The sequence below is a fragment of the Dendrobates tinctorius genome, unplaced genomic scaffold (assembly GCF_039654945.1).
Source record: "Dendrobates tinctorius isolate UK_male_01 unplaced genomic scaffold, ASM3965494v1 ptg000200l, whole genome shotgun sequence".
NCBI lineage: Eukaryota > Metazoa > Chordata > Amphibia > Anura > Dendrobatidae > Dendrobates > Dendrobates tinctorius.
In genome coordinates this window covers 3,005,478-3,016,906 of record NW_027361867.1, presented here as the reverse complement: position 1 = coordinate 3,016,906, position 11,429 = coordinate 3,005,478, and the positions used below count along the sequence as shown (strand labels likewise).

The 11,429-nt window shown below is 50.7% G+C and overlaps 1 pseudogene; it reads left to right on the top strand.

Annotated features, from left to right (window-relative positions):
* The first annotated feature begins 3,585 nt into the window (after nt 1-3,585).
* LOC141056862 (uncharacterized) overlaps nt 3,586-11,429 on the top strand; it is a 42,278-nt pseudogene continuing 34,434 nt past the window's right edge.

Below are 11,429 nucleotides of genomic sequence, written 5' to 3'. Positions count from 1 at the left end.
GTACACACACAGCTCTGCTCCGTACACCTCGTACACACACGGCTCCGCTCCTTACACCTCGTACACACGTGGCTCCGCTCCGTACACCTCGTACATACACGGCTCCGCTCTGTACACCTCTTACACACACGGCTCCGCTCCATACACCTTGCACACATAGGGCTCCGCTCCGTACACCTCGTACACATAGGGCTCCGCTCCGTACACCTTGCACACAAAGGGCTCCGCTCCGTACACCTTGTACACACACGGCTCCGCTCCTTACACCTCGTACACACACGGCTCCGCTCCTTACACCTCGTACACACACGGCTCCGCTCCGTACACCTCTTACACACACAGCTCCGCTCCGTACACCTCGTACACACACGGCTGCGCTCCCTACACCTCGTACACACACGGCTCCGCTCCGTACACCTCGTACACACACAGGGCTCCGCTCTGTACACCTCGTACACACACGGCTCTGCTCCTTACACCTCGTACACACGTGGCTCCGCTCCGTACACCTCGCACACACACGGCTCCGCTCCCTACACCTCGTACACACACGGCTCCGCTCCTTACACCTCGTACACACGTGGCTCCGCTCCGTACACCTCGTACACACACGGCTGCGCTCCCTACACCTCGTACACACACGGCTCCGCTCCGTACATCTCGTACACACACAGGGCTCCGCTCTGTACACCTCGTACACACACGGCTCCGCTCCTTACACCTCGTACACACACGGCTCTGCTCCGTACATCTCGTACACACACAGGGCTCCGCTCTGTACACCTCGTACACACACGGCTCTGCTCCGTACACCTCGTACACACACATGGCTCCGCTCCGTACACCTCGTACACACGCGGCTCCTCTCCGAACACCTTGTACACACACGGCTCCGCTCCGTACACCTCGTACACACGCGGCTCCGCTCCATACACCTCGTACACACACGGCTCCACTCTGTACACACACAGCTCCGCTCCGTACACCCCGTACACACACGGCTCCGCTCCGTACACCTCGTACACACACGGCTCCGCTCCGTACACCTCGTACACACGTGACTCCACTCCGTACACCTCGTACACACGTGGCTCCGCTCCGTACACCTCGTACACACACGGCTGCGCTCCCTACACCTCGTACACACACGGCTCCGCTCCGTACATCTCGTACACACACAGGGCTCCGCTCTGTACACCTCGTACACACACGGCTCCGCTCCTTACACCTCGTACACACACGGCTCCGCTCCGTACATCTCGTACACACACAGGGCTCCGCTCTGTACACCTCGTACACACACGGCTCTGCTCCGTACACCTCGTACACACACAGCTCCGCTCCGTACACCCCGTACACACACGGCTCCGCTCCGTACACCTCGTACACACACGGCTCCGCTCCGTACACCTCGTACACACGCGGCTCCGCTCCGTACACCTCGTACACACACGGCTCCGCTCCGTACACCTCGTACACACCCGGCTCTGATCCGTACACCTCGTACACACGCGGCTCCACTCTGTACACCTCGTACACAACACGCGGCTCTGCTACATCCACCCTGTAAACCCCTCCTGACCTCACACATAAACTTCCCCTCATCCAGCACCATGACAACCAGCACAGCAGAGTCCTGCACACACTGAGGCCCCTGATCATGTGACCCCTGACTCCTCCCCCTGTGACCTCATCACAGGTCCTGTGCACACAGAGCAGCTGTAGAAATCTGCGGCCTTGGGGGTCTCACCAGACTTCGCTCTTTTCTTGCAGGGGCCGCAGTGGATTTCATCCTGGATCCATAGAGCTGAATAGAGGAGCGATGTTCCTTCACTCTGATGGGAATTGATGGTGATGTTTGTCCAACGTCCACGTTACCGAGTAAATCCCCCCAGGACTGCAGCCGGTAAAGACCCCGATATCCACAGGTGTCCCCTCTAATTGGGGGAAAGGGATAGAAAAGCCTCTTATCCCGAGGGGAAACCCTGTACATGGAGACATCGGCCTCAGATCTCTCCTGTCCTGTTCTTCCAGAAAAGCCTCAAACTTCTGTGTGTGACTCAGAGCTGAGATCTAACGTGATAGAAGATTCCAGTGCGGGGAAGACGGGAAACCTTCATATAGACGGCCGGTGGGGATGGAGGCAGTGACCGACTCTGGCCAAATCTATTTCTAGAGCCGTAGTAGAAGATGACGATGTCGTCCTCATCATGAAGGAGTTATTTCTCATGTCGCGTGTAATGAATATCTCCTGCAGTATTGCTAATGCCGATTCCAGTGCCGGTAATGAGACGAGAATTAGCGTTATGGAAGATGAGTCTATGAGGAACGTGTTCAGCTGCCGACTCCGAGGAGGAAACTGCTTGTTGTCTGTGGCCTAAATATATAGGTTTTATTAGTAGATGTCAGGGGAGAAAACTAAACCCTGTAAGATAATAAATCTCCTCATATGTTTCCCTTATTATCTCCAGTAATTGTATTATTACACAGGATTCTTATGATGTTACATCGGATCATCTTCTTCTCATTCAGGTCTCTACAATATCGGATCCTCTCAGTGAAGATCTTCTACAGAAGAGAATTTTCCTGATTTACCCATCAAGGATGGATATGGACAGAGACAAGATGGCGGAGAGGATATTACACCTCACCCTATTACACCTCTCACTGGAGAGGTGAGAGATTCTGATGACGTCACATTACATCATTCTTATCTATGGGAATAACAGTTGGACAGAACTGGAGCGGTGAGGACTCTGGAAATGTCTGGAGTGAGATTTATTAATGTGTCTCTCCATAACCAGGATTACACAGTGGTGAAGAAGACCTCTAGTGATCGCTGTCAGGACCCTGTGTCTGAGGGATGTGGAAGACCCCTGAGCCCAATCACGGGGCCTGCACCTCACCCCCTGATCCATGAGGACATCAATGACCAGAAGTTCCTAGAACTCATCTACAAGATGATTGAGCTGCTGACTGGAGAGGTGACACTGCTGGGAATGCTGGGACATTATACAGTAACACTATGAAGGGATCGGGGGATGATCATTGTATCATTGTATGTGTCAGGTTCCTATAAGGTGTCAGGATGTCACTGTCTATTTCTCCATGGAGGAGTGGGAGTATTTAGAAGGACACAGAGATCTGTACAAGAACGTCATAATGGAGGTTCCCCAGCCCCTCACATCTCCAGGTAATAGACAGGACTAAATACACACGGCCTATAATTATCTGTATGTAGAGAATGAATTCAGTCCCTGTATGTGTTTCCTCCAGATCTATCCAGTAAGAGGACAACACCAGAGAGATGTCCCCGTCCTCTTCTTCCACAGGACTGTAACCAAGAAGATCCCAGTGCTCCTCAGGATCATCAGGTAGATGGAGAGAAGGTGTCAGGAGATCTCCCCTATGATGTGTAGACGGCTGTGAAGGTCTTGTGCTCAGTCTTGTTTTATCCACCAGTATTATATGTTTTATACTTGTGTAATGAGAGCGGTGGAGATGGCAGGATTAGAGCTGATCATAGATGGGACTTCTCCATCTGTCGGTGACTTTTACAATATTTGTTTCAGGGTGAAGATCTGACCCATATTAATACTACAGAGACAGATGTGAGAGATGATGAGCGGTGTAAAGAGGAGATTCCCACATATGATTACCCAGGTGAGTAGTAACCACTGAATGCAGAGAGGTCACAGATTCCTCTCAGTCACCGGCTGTGGCTGCTTTATCGGTGGTGTAGTCCGGCCGTATTACCATGATCACTATTTTGCCTCTAGACCACAACATTCTCCTCCACCCAAAACTGTTCAAATGACTTTGATACAGGAAAGATATATATCTTTGTACCGTGTTAGCCAGTAGATAGAAGAATATTCAGAATTGAGAGTCCTCAGTGGTTGATACTAGAGTTGAGCGACTTTTGTTTTTTTAGGGTCGAGTTTCGTTTCGTGAAACCCGACTTTTCCAAAAGTCGGGTCGAGCAAGATCGTCCGATTATAGGGAAAAGTCGGGGTCGTCCCGAAACACGAAACCCAATGTAAGTCAATGGGGAATAAAAGTCGTCAGTGAGAGGAGGACAGGAAACACACCTACAGTGCCCATTTGAATGCCAAAAGCATCAATTCTTCTTACTTAAGCTTGTCAACCTTAATTAACTTCATAATACAAGTTACGCACTGAAAAATGGGGGTTATTTGGCTAAAGTTGTGGGGGGGGAGGGCTGGCTCCAGGTTTTCATGTGCCCTGGGCGAAAGAGCGCCCCTTTAACACATACCACAACTCATCATGCTCCGATACGGCAAAGAAATAGCGGTATAGTACAATGAAAAATACTTCACTTTTTACATCTCATGACGAGGCCCATCTATTTCTCCATACAGAATCATTGGTCCCATATAATGTTTGAAACAGTATATGATGAGCTCCACATAATGCTACAGTATATGTTGGTCCCCATGGATGAAGCTCCACTGTCTTATGGGCCCAAATAATGCTCCAAACATAATGGGCCCCATTTTTAATGCTCTAGTGTATAATGGGCCCTGTAAATGCTGCTCCAGTGTCTGATGTCCACCTTTGGAATGTTCCAGTGTATGGTGGGCCCCATCTATCATTCTCCAGAGTATAGTGCTCCCCAAAAATTGCTGTCCCAACATTGAAAACAATCAAATAAGTCTCCTCGCTAGGGAATCCCTGTACTAGTCTGGAGTCTGGACTCCTTGTCGTCCCCATCTTCCATCTCACTGCACAGTATTTCAACCTTGCAAGTGCTGTGATCCTGAGCAAGCAGGGGGGGCCCACTCGTTGGCGACAGCACTGGCACAGGGCCCCTGATAGTACGGTGGTGTGTCTGACGGTGGGTGGGCCGAACCTGCACTTTCATCTGCAGCTTCCTCTTTGTCACCGTGTATGATGGAACTGTATATGGGAAGGGTAACCTGAGTTTCATCAGGGTCAGATTCAGGCCGTGTAGCGTGCGAGGGGAATGTAGTGGTCTGGGTCAATGTACCAGCAGATTCATCAAGCAGTGGCTGGGCATCAGTGCACTTGTGTCGCCCCCAGGAGTACGGTCGCCACAGTGGCATTACCTTCCTCCTAGGGAGTGTGATGTCATGCTTGGGAGCAACGAAGGATCTCTCTAGCAGGTTAACTGATTGGGCGGCGTTATTCCCACGAGTCATGACCCTCCAAACAGCGTTCATGAAGGCAAAGTGTTTGTTTTACGTGGGCAGTATGGTTGCAAAGCTGAACCTTAAAGGAATGTCCAGAAGGGCACCACGAGGAGTGGAGCCTACGGTTAAATTCGACTCCACCTGGGAAACCTCAACCATGCCAGCTACAGAACAGATGCACACTCCATCATGCCCCGCGGTCCGAGTCCGGCTTACTAGAGGGACACGTGAGGCTCTGGCACATGAGGTTGGCCAATAACTGGTGTGTCATGCCCTTACATGTCCGTGGCTACATGTGCGCTACACTGAAAAAGCCAGCGTTTGTCGCTGATTACAATTATTACCCGCGAACAATGATTTCCCAGTAAGTGCAGGTCAACCGCAGTTCCGGAATTAGGCCTAACCGTCATTCCTGAAAAAATGAAAAACTTACGTGTGCAAACCACAGGTGCTGTAGCTTGCTTAACAGCTCGCCAGCCGTTCTCACGCCCAGTATGGATTACACGTGATTGCACAAAGGTTAGAAAGGGTACCGTTTCCCCGGATAACAGGTATGGATAGCGTACACATTCAAAATATATGTCTCAGGAGGCAGGCTCAGACGGTGTTAGGCCCAGTATGGATTGCACGTGATTGCACAAAGGTTAGAAAGGGTACCGTATCCCCAGATAACATGTATGGATAGCGTACACATTCAAAATATATGTCTCAGGAGGCAGGCTCAGACGGTGTTAGGCCCAGTATGGATTGCACGTGATTGCACAAAGGTTAGAAAGGGTACCGTTTCCCCGGATAACATGTATAGATAGCGTACACATTCAAAATATATGTCTCAGGAGGCAGGCTCAGACGGTGTTAGGCCCAGTATGGATTGCACGTGATTGCACAAAGGTTAGAAAGGGTACCGTTACCCCGGATAACATGTATGGATAGCGTACACATTCAAAATATATGTCTCAGGAGGCAGGCTCAGACGGTGTTAGGCCCAGTATGGATTGCACGTGATTGCACAAAGGTTAGAAAGGGTACCGTATCCCCAGATAACATGTATGGATAGCGTACACATTCAAAATATATGTCTCAGGAGGCAGGCTCAGACGGTGTTAGGCCTAGTATGGATTGCACGTGATTGCATAAAGGTTAGAAAGGGTACCGTTTCCCCGGATAACATGTATGGATAGCGTACACATTCAAAATATATGTCTCAGGAGGCAGGCTCAGACGGTGTTAGGCCCAGTATGGATTGCACGTGATTGCACAAAGGTTAGAAAGGGTACCGTATCCCCAGATAACATGTATGGATAGCGTACACATTCAAAATATATGTCTATACAGCAGGAGGCAGGCTCAGACGGTGTTAGGCCCAGTATGGATTGCACGTGATTGCACAAAGGTTAGAAAGGGTACCGTATCCCCAGATAACATGTATGGATAGCGTACACATTCAAAATATATGTCTCAGGAGGCAGGCTCAGACGGTGTCAGGCACAGTATGGATTTGATGGCCCAGATTACACAGCGGAGGAGCAGGGAGAGGTAAAGATTGCAAATGCTGGGGCCCTGCCCAAGCAAGGGGGGCCCACTCGTGGGCGTCGGTACTGGCACTGGGCCCCTCATAGTACAGCGGTGTGTCTGACGGCGGGTGTGCACCACCACCGTCAGAGACACTTGATTGCACTATGAGGGACCCTGTGCCAGTGCCCGCGCCCAAGATTTGGCCTACCCACCTGTCCAGGGCAACGGCACTCGCACGGTGTCGTGCGCTAGGTGGTGACCCCGGCCATGGGGGGGGAGGCAGCACAGTTAGGGAGTTTTAGAAAGTGGCATATGTTGATGTTGGACATTCAGCTGATGCAAAAGGCGAAATAGGTGAAGTCCCAGGAAGAGGTGGACCAAAGCAAGCCATTTTTCTGTCACCCTATGTGTCATCAGGGGAAGGTGGGACAAAATCCTTGGAAACCCATGCATGGTTCATTTTAATGAAGGTTAGATCATCCACATTTTGGGTTGACAGACGGGTCCTTTTTTCTGTCAGGATTGATCCAGCTGCACTGAAGACTCTTTCCGATAGCACACTTGCAGCTGGGCAAGCGAGCTCCTGTAAGGCATATTGGGCCAATTCAGGCCAGGTGTCCAGTTTAGCGGCCCAATAGTCAAAGGGGAATGACCTGTGTGGGAGAACATCGATATGGGAGGAAAAGTAGTTTGTAACCATAGTTGACAACTGCTGTCTCCTGTCACTTTCCATCGATGCAGTATTACCAGTTGTGTGAGCGGTATTTGAAAAATCAGTCCACAACATTGTCATGAAACCCCTGTCTCCAACGCCACTTCTGCTGTGTGCACCACGAACACCTCTGCCAAGCTGCCCCCGGCCCGTACGGCTCGTGTGAGAACCATCACCGCTGCTGTGTGCTGGGAATGCCTCAAGCAACCGATTTACCAGAGTTGCTTGTTTATTAGCCAATATTAGGTCAAGGTTCTCCTGTGGCATGATGTTTTGTAATTTGCCTTTATAGCGTGGATCCAGGATGCTGGCCAACCAGTAGTCGTCATCGTTCATCATTTTGGCAATGCGGGGGTCCCTTTTTAGGATCTGCAAGGCATAATCTGACATGTGGGCCAATGTTCCCGGTGTCAATGATGCACTGCGAGTGCTGGGTGGAGGAGCACTTTCTGGCAAATCCACATCCCTCCAGTCACGCACAAACCCTATACCAGACCTTGCCACGCCAACATTTTCACTTGCCCCACGAGATGCATCCTCCTCCCCTAAGTAATCATCCCCATCATCATCCTCCTCCTCCTCTTCTTCCTCCACCTCGTCCAGGAGAGGTCCCTGAGCAGACAATGGCTGAATGTCATCAAGAATTCCCTCCTCCTCTTCCTCCTCATCAACATTGGCTGCAGACGCCTGCTCCTTAAAGTGCGTCAAAGTTTGCATGAGCAGACGCATAAGTGGGATGCTCATGCTTAGGATGGCGTCGTCTGCGCTTACCAGCCGTGTGCATTCCTCAAAACACTGAAGGACTTTACAGAGGTCTTTCAGCTTCGACCACTGCACGCCTGTCAACTCCATGTCTGCTCTCAAAGTGCCTGGCCGTGTATCCTCCCACAAATGCATTATGGCCTGCCTCTGCTCGCACAGCCGCTCCACCATGTGCAGGGTGGAGTTCCACCTTGTTGCAATGTCGATAATGAGGCGGTGGTTGGGAAGGTGGAGCAATCGCTGCAGCTTCTGCATATGAACGGAGTGTACAGGCGACCGGCGGATGTGCGCGCACAGTCTTCGCACCTTCTGGAGCAGGGCTGTTAACAACGGATAATTTTTGAGGAAGCACTGCACCACCAGGTTCAAGGTGTGAGCCAAGCAAGGTATGTGGCTGAGTTTTGAAAGGGCTATGGCTGCCACAAAATTACGGCCGTTATCACTAACTACCTTGCCTGCCTCAAGATGTACACTGCCCAGCCATGACTCAGTTTGTCGCTTCAAGTACTCGGCCAGCACCTCGGCGGTGTGTCTGTTGCCCAAACACATCATCTGCAACACAGCCTGCTGACGCTTTCCACTAGCTGCTCGATAGGGGGACAAATCGTGTGCAACAGTGGCAGCTGCAGATGGAGTGCTCGTACGACTGCGCTCTGTGGACGAGCTTTCGCTTCTGGAGGAGGAGGAGGAGGAGGGTCGAACGCCTACAGCCAACTGTTTCCTATACTGTGGGCTAGGCAGCACTGTCCCACCACCGCTGTCCCCTGTGGACCCTGCATCCACCACATTAACCCAGTGCGCAGTGATGGACACGTAACGGCCCTGGCCATGCCGACTGGACCATGCATCAGTTGTGAGGTGCACCTTTCCGCTCACTGACTGCTTGAGTGCATGGACAATGCGGCCTTTCACATGATGGTGGAGGGCTGGGATGGCTTTGCGAGAGAAGAAGTGGCGACTGGGTAGGTCATAGCGTGGTACTGCATAGGCCATGAGTTCGCGGAAAGCTGTGCTTTCCACCAACCGAAAGGGCATCAACGAGATTAGTTTGGCAATGTGGGCGTTCAAACCCAGCGTACGCAGATGAGAGACTGAGTACTTTCTTGACCTACTCATAGTGTCTGGGAGGGTGAGCTGGACTTGAGAGCTGCATATGGTGGAAGTAGCGGTGGACAGGGCGGACTGATAGAGGGTTGATGATGGTGATGGAGTTGTTGTTCTTTATGATGGCCTAGAATCAGTCTTTCGTTGATATAACAGTGGGATTCCCTGACTGCTGTGGCCTTGCAACGACACCTCAACATTTGCTGCTGTGCTAACCGGTGGGCTTACAGTGGGGGAAACAATGTAGCGTTGCTGACTACTTTCGTTGTGATCAGTTGCACATGTGGCACTTGAGGTTTGGTGTTGTGTCCACGCTTGCAAGTGCATGCTGGTTAAATGTCTAAGCATGCAACTGGTATTCAAATTTTTCAGATTTTTCCCTCGGCTAAAGGTCTTTGCGCACTTCTTACAGATAACCTTGGCCTGATCATGAGGATTTTGTTCAAAAAAGTGCCACACTGCACTCTTCCTACTTTGGCAGACATTTTGCGGCCTAGCACGCTGTGATCTTTTGACCCTCTGGACAAGCTGTCCTGCAACTATTTTGATGTTTGGAACCTGTCTTTGGAGTGCTCCGGGCCTGCCAGATAACAGCTGTTGCGATGTCGATGTCTGCTGTGGATGCTCCTCATCTGAGCTATTGGAAGCAGCACCCTCTTCCCCCAATGGATGCCAATCTGGGTCAACAACTGGGTCATCCATCACCTCCTCTTCTATGTCATGTGCACCTTCCTCTGTGTCACCGTGTATGGTGGTATAGTGTGCGGGAAGGGGCACCTGAGTCTCATCAGGGTCAGAATCTGGCTCTGTACACTGCGAGGACAATGTAGTGCTCTGAGTGAATGTACCAGCAGAATCATCCATCAGCGGCTGTGCATCAGTGCACTCCATGTCAGATTCATCTTGGCCTGGGTAATTCACCATTTGACTTGATAATCCAGGCATGGTATGTGAAAACAGCTCCACGGAGTAATCAGTAGTATGGCCTGCGTCATCCTTCAATCTTGTTTGGGGTGAAGGACACAAGGAAAGGTGTGGTTCATGAACATGAGCCTCCAATGACGACTTAGTGCTTTTACGTTTTACAACTGAAGAAGAGGAGGCGATAGAGCTGGAGGCTGAGTCAGCAATGTAAGACAAAACTTTTTCCTGATGCTCTGGCTTTAAAAGCGGTTTGCCAACTCCTAGAAAACTAAGCGTTCGAGGCCTTATGTAGCCAGACGATGACGCAGGCTCAACACCTCCTGCATTCGGTCCTATTTTGCTCTTGCCACTACCATCAGATCCACCACCAACACCATCATTACCAGCTGCCAACCCCCGCCCAATTCCATGGCCTCTTCCACCAGCCTTCCTCATTTTTGGTAGAAATGTAGACAAAATCCAACAAACTATATAGTAATGTCAAACAAGGTACAAGGTGTCGATAGGACAGGGGAGATTTTGAATTTCTGCAGACACTTGTGGACACTGGACACTTTTGGATTGTGTGAGGCCCAATGAATATCTGAGCGCTATGTGACAGGCTCGATGGCACAGCTGTGACCAAAGTGACGAGAGGATATGGGAGATTTTGAATCTCTGCGCACACTTTTGGACACTGGACACTTGTGGATTGTGTGAGGCCAAATGAATATCTGAGCGCTATGTGACAGGCTCGATGGCACAGCTGTGACCAAAGTGACGAGAGGATAAGGGAGATTTTGAATCTCTGCGCACACTTTTGGACACTGGACACTTGTGGATTGTGTGAGGCCCAATGAATATCTGAGCACTATGTGACAGGCTCGATGGCACAGCTGTGACCAAAGTGACGAGAGGATAAGGGAGATTTTGAATCTCTGCGCACACTTTTGGACACTGGACACTTGTGGATTGTGTGAGGCCCAATGAATATCTGAGCGCTATGTGACAGGCTCGATGGCACAGCTGTGACCAAAGTGACGAGAGGATAAGGGAGATTTTGAATCTCTGCGCACACTTTTGGACACTGGACACTTGTGGATTGTGTGAGGCCCAATGAATATCTGAGCGCTATGTGACAGGCTCGATGGCACAGCTGTGACCAAAGTGACGAGAGGATAAGGGAGATTTTGAATCTCTGCGCACACTTTTGGACACTGGACACTTGTGGATTGTGTGAGGCCAAATGAATATCTGAG